We start from the raw sequence: 6718 nt of genomic DNA on the forward strand, positions 1-6718 counted from the left end.
TCAACTTTAATATACATCCTGTGTTCTTAAGTAGCTAAAATTGAGATTTGGCATTTAGTATGTGAGGAAATGAGGGGAAATAAAAATTAAGAGCTGGAGGTTTGGGTTATTTTCATTTTTTTTTTTTTTAAATACAATTTTGAATGAAAATCAGTTTTTGTATGTGTTATAGAAATAACTAGGGTTGTTCCGATAATGTTTTTTTGCTCCCGATCAGATCCTGATCGTTTTAGTTTGAGTATCTGCCGATCCCGATATTTCCCGTTCCGATTGCTTTTTTTTTTTTGCTCCCGATTCAATTCCAATCATTCCCGATAATTTTTCCCGATCATATACATTTTGGCAATGCATTAAGAAAAAAATGAATAAAAATCGGACGAATATATACATTCAACAAACAGTACGTCAGGAGTGTATTTGTTTATGACAATAAATCCTCAAGATGGCATTTACATTATTAACATTCTTTCTGTGAGAAGGATCCACGGATAGAAAGACTTGACTTTGTAAATTGTGACTAAATATTGCCATCTAGTGTATTTGTTGCGCTTTCAGTAAATGATACTGTAGCCATGCCCAAATGCATGATGGGAAGTGGAACCATGACTGTGCGTAGTGCTACCAATTGATATATCTTCTCTGCGTTGGGAAATAACATAAGGTATTAAGAAAAAAGATATCTTGCTACCTTCGTATCTTCGTAGGGGAGAGGGATTGTAAGGCTTTAGCCAATTAAAAAAAGGCTCCAAAGGCTGCCAAAATTCACTCGACTCATTTTACGCTGCCTTTTATCTCTCTATATAGGTAAAACGGATCCATTACAGATTGAGCGCCACAATGCGTGAGTGGGTCGTGCAGTGCATGCATTAATTGCGTTAAATATTTTAACGTGATACATTTTTTTTAAAATTAATTACCGCCGTTATCGGGATAAATTTGATAGCCCTACCTTAAGCCTAAAGACGCTGAATGAGTGTAACGTATTATGTCTGTAATGTTAAATACAATTAGAAAACGATTTAATTAAAAAATATATATTAAAAAAAGGCATGGGTGATATTTTTTTGCCGATTCCGATACTTTGAAAATGACGTGATCGGACCCGATCGATCGGCATAGAAATAACTGCTAAAACAGTTTTCTTTGCATTTCAGTAGTGTAAGAGGTTTGACCCCCCCCCCCCCCCCAAATAAAAAGAAAAAATATTAAAAAATACAATTTCTGGCTCCGTGGCAACCTTCGCGTCGGGGAGTTCCGGCAAGAAATTCTAGCCACTTTCACCCCTGGTAATGACTGAAACGCTACAAGATTTCGACAGCTAAAACTCTTCTAATTCACTAGAATTCAAGGCCTTACCCAATCATCCGACTTGTTGCTTCGTCTTTTTCCCTCCGATGCAGCAGAGCGTCGTCGGAAGAACAAACCTGGCCACGGCGCTCGACAGACAGATGTGCTGATATGCCATCTATAGCCGCGGGCCTTTTGCTGACTTCTAAAGGCTTCGGCTGTCAGAACGGCCCACTCGGGAGCGCATGACACAAAAGTTAAATGAAGGTTAAATGGAGGCACTTCAAAGTGGACGATCTTCGCAGGAGGAGAAGAAAAAAAATAACGGAGGAAAGGTTAATGTGTGTCTTGTTGCGACGCCGCAGCAGCTTGTAGCTTTTGGGCATAACAGTCTAAGGTCCACTTTGGGTCAGAACACCTCGGGGCCGAACGTTTATTAGCTCGCACGGAGAAACGCGCGACCATCACGGGGATGTGAAGGGATGCTTAGTGAGCATTTTTCCTTTCTCTATTATACTCGATGCGTGTCAGCTACAAGCTCAGTGGAAAGATTCAGTTCTTATCCTCGGAATTAGATTCGACACTGGAGTAGAAAAGGGAAAATCAGACTGGTTTGCATTGGTGAGCTCACAGTAGGACTGCCACAAATGAATTAAAAATAAAGTAGAGTTGGGAACCTTTCAGTACCGTATTGGCCCGAATATAAGACGGCCCTGATTATAAGACGACGCCCTCTTTTTCAAGACTCAAGTTTGGAAAAAAGACTTTTTGAACACCAAATTTTTTCATACAGAAAATAATTACAGTACATTTGAAACAAATGATTATAACAATATATTTGAGAGAAAATGCTGTTATTTTGCCTCATTCAAATCTTAATATCTAACATTTAAATACCTAAAGTGCAATGACATTCGTAAATGAATGGCTTCTGGTTTTTGAAATGTAAATAAACCAATTTATTGTGATAAAACAACAAAATTGCAATAACTGTATTAACCATTAAAGTGAAGTCTAACTAACTGTAGTCTTGAAACAAATCTGAATAAGGAAAAACATTGCAATAAAATAAGCAAACTGGTTAAACTTGAGAGTAGCTGAGATCTGTCATGACAGAACATCGCTTCCATGATATCTGGCGCCATCTTGCGTCATGAATGGGTATAATGTCTAGACCGCAAATAGAAGACGACCCGCTCTTTTTCAGTATTATTTCAATGAAAAAAAAACACTGTCTTATATTCGGGCCAATACAGTACTTCATTATACGATACAAGGAAAATATATGAACAGCTAACACATTATTTGACGGCAGTAGCATCATACAACTGTCATAAGACCAAATGAACCACCAAGCTTTGAACCAATTGGCTGTAATGCTTCATTGCTTCAAGAAGCTTCATTTGGCAATCACTTGGGGGAAACAGTCAACCTCTGTTGCCACCTGCTGTCAACACTTGTATCTTCCAAAATGCCTCCTAGCATGCATTGGAGCACTATAGATGTAAATAACAATCAAAATTCATGTTCTGTGCTAATTATGTCTTCAGTTATTGTTCTAGTTGTTTCATTAGTTGCTAGTTATTAAGAGCTGGGAATCTTTCTTCCCCACATTGCTTCCCATGATATTTCTAATCGTAGTGAGAGGGATTGTAAGGCTTTAGCCAATTAAAAGAGGCTCCAAAGGCTGCCAAAAATCACTCTACTCATTTAACGCTGCCTTTTATCTCTCTATATACAGAGGCATTGGCAGTATTTGATACACTGCCAATGGGTTTTCCCATTGACTGTGTATCAAATACTTGTTCTCCCCACTGTAGGTAAAACGGCGCCATTACAGATTGAGCGCGACAATGCGTGAGTGGGTCGTGCAACGCATACATTAATTGCGTTAAATATTTTAAAGTGATACATTTTTTAAAAAATTAACTACCGCTGTTATCGGGATAAATTTGATAACCCTACCTAAAGCCTAAACTAAAGACTGAGTGTAACATTTTATGTCTGTAATGTTAAATACAATTAGAAAAGGTTTTAATTAATATATATATATATATATTAAAAAAAGGCATGGCTGATATTTTTTTGCCGATTCTGATACTTTGAAAATGACCTGATCGGACCCGATTGATCGGGACGCCGATCGATCAGGACATCTCTACCCGTAATATATCCCTTGTCTTGTATTAGAAATATAATCACTAATTTTGCTAGTTAATTAAATTTGATCTGTAAATTAACTTGACCTGAAATTATGAAATCGAAATTGTTTTCGGGTCAAGATTGACCCATTTTCAAGATTTTTGCATATGAATATAGGGTTAATTCTGACCCCAACACAATAAGAGGGTGAAAGTACAGTGTATCACAAAAGTGAGTACACCCCTCACATATCTCAAAACTCAAAATATAGCGATTATTAGCTAAGCCCCTGGCAACAAAAGTGAGCACATCCCTTAGAAACTACGTACATCCCTAAATGTCCAAATTGAGTACTGCTTGCACACCAATTTGATGTAGAGTGCGGCATATGGTCTGAGCACTAACAGGCGGACGCCCCACCTCTTCATTCTCTGCAGCAATGCTGGCAGCACTCCTGCAACGAGTCACATGACATTTTGGAGGGAAAATGACAAGCAGTACTCGATTTGCACATTTAAGGATGTACATAGTTTCTAAGGGGTGTACTCACTTTTGTTGCCAGGGGTTTAGATATTAATAAGATAGATATTATAAGCTGCACACAGACTACTTTTCATTGTGTCAAAGTGTCACTTTAGCAGTGTTGTCCCATGAAAATTTGTGATACACTGAAGATGAAAATAAAAATAGTCGGCTCACATCAAATTCAATACATTTTCGTTAAAAAATCTGACAAAGATTAGTTTTTTTATGCTCCCTTGATTAATGTGGCTCAGTCAGTATGCCCACCAAAAGACAAACAACATGGTGAGGTGTGTTTACATTGTTTTTCCATAATCCATATTTCAACATTCTCCTAGGCTCTGTTGTAAGTTGATTAGCCCTGTTATTATAATCGCTGCCTCGCGGGGAAGAGATGCTGTTTTGAAGGTCATATTTATGCACCCCAAGCCCCCCGAGGGTCGGTGGTCCGGCCGATCACATAACCCTGCAGAGGCTTATTGTTCTCTCCTCCCCGGTTGACCCTTACTGTCCTATTAAAATCTAGCCTCCAACTCCGCCTGAGGGTCTCCAGCCATCATCGCCGCGCCCGGGCAGCGCATACAGATGAGGAAAGAAAAGAGGTGGGATTTTTATTCTTGGCGTCTTTTAAAATGTTAACTGTGGCTCACGGAGGTGAGGGGTGGTCACCGGGCAGAATTACCGACAGACTCGCGCTTGATTATTCGCCAGTTTAATGCAGCCAAAGAGCAAGAGGAGTCACACTTTGAGCCTAATGAGCGACGCGAGTGACATCCCGATGAGCGTGTGCGCCGACTATTGATAGAGATCTACAGCCACATGTTAGGACTAACAGTGGTGACTTACCCTTTCACCACTGACTTCAGTGTGATGGCAAAAAAACGACATTTTGGTGAAATTTCAAGTCAAAAGACTTAAGAATATATACAGACATGACTGACTGGACACATACTTTATTGAATTGTGATGATATGAGACTTACAAAAAAAAAAACACACAAGAAAACTGTCGACACGTTGGCTACATATTTTCATCCCCAGAGGTAGTGGAACGATACAATCCGAATAAAGTTTTCGATGCTATACAGAAAAAATGCTTTGTTGCCTATTTACGCACGTTGTGAAACTGATGAGATTTCCATAAGGCACCAAAGAGTCAAGTGAGAGCTAATTTGTTCACAATCATCCTTAAAATCTGGGCTCTTCGTGATCCTGCTAATTCAACCCAGGAAAATGAAAACATCAAAAAAATAACACACTAAGTAAGCTTCTAGTTACATATTCTACCATCTGTTTGGTTCGGAGAATAAATATGTGAGCTCAAACATCAAGAAATGTCTGACTTACTTCATCGTACAACATGGAATAAGATGAGAGTCATCTCCAGCAGCAACATTTTTGTTTTGTTTTTTTCCCAAGCGCATCTCAGCATCAACAACTCTTTTCGAACTACTTAGTAACCTAAAACGACAGCAGGGGGCAGTGTTACGAGGTGAACGTGTGATTGCACAGTTTATTTTTGATCCCCCCTCTTTGAAAATCAGCATGGAAAAATTAGCAGCAGGGCCGAGAACGAAAAGTGGTATTTGCCATGTGGCAAAATGGATTTTGCCATGTGGCTTTTTTTTTTTTGCCATGTGGCAAAATGTAGTTTGGTCTGTGGCATTTTGGGGGGGGGTACGTAGCATTTTTGGGGGGTAAATAACATTTTTTGCAGGCCATACGCGTCCATGCCATTGACGGCTATGTCCAGATTTTCCATTCAAAATGGATTTTGCCATGGGGCATTTTTTTGTTATGTAGCAAAAATGATTTTGCCATGTGTTTTTTTTTTTTTTTTTTTTTTTTTTTTTTGCCATGTGGCAAAATTTATTTGGACACGTTGCATTTTTTGGGCGATGACATTTTTGCAGGCCATACACGTGCACGTCCAAATTTTCCATTCATAGCCGTCAATGGCTTAGTCTTACTAGGGTACCAGTTGAACGTCAATGTGCTGTAATGTAAAGTGTATGGTCAAAAATAACACCCACACATTCTGCCATTTAAAATGAATGGAAAATTTGAATGTGCATGGCCCGCAAAAATGCCATACAGACCCAAAAAAGGCCAAATGGCAAAAAAAAAAAAGAAAAATGCCACATGGCAAAATCCATTTTGCCACGTGGCAAAAAATACCACACGGCCAAAAAAAAAAAAAAAAAAAAAAAAAAAAAAAAAAGGCCACACGGCAAAAAATGCCACATGGCCAAAAGAAGCCACATGGCAATATCCATTTTGCCACATGGCAAAAAAACTTCACATTTCCAAAATAATGTCACATGGCAAAATCCATTTTGCCACATGGCAAAAAAATGTCACATGGCAAAATCCATTTTGCAACATGGCAAAAAAATGCAACATGGCAAAATCCATTTTGCAACATGGCAAAAAAATGCAACATGGCAAAATCCATTTTGCCACATGGCAAAAAAAATGACACATGACAAAATCCATTTTGCCACCTGGCCAAAAAAAAAAGGCCACATGGCAAAAAAAAATGCCACATGGCAAAATCCATTTTGCCACATGGCAAAAAAATTCACATGTCAAAAATAATGCCACATGGCAAAAAAATGCCACAAGACAAAATCAATTTTGCCACATGGCAAAAAAAAAAAAAAAAAACAATGCCACATGGCAAAATCCATTTTGCCACATGGCAAAAAAAAAAAAAAAAAAAAACAATGCCACGTGGCAAAATCCATTTTGCCACATGGCAAAAAAAA

The sequence above is a fragment of the Corythoichthys intestinalis genome, chromosome 13, assembly GCF_030265065.1.
Source record: "Corythoichthys intestinalis isolate RoL2023-P3 chromosome 13, ASM3026506v1, whole genome shotgun sequence".
NCBI classification, from domain to species: domain Eukaryota; kingdom Metazoa; phylum Chordata; class Actinopteri; order Syngnathiformes; family Syngnathidae; genus Corythoichthys; species Corythoichthys intestinalis.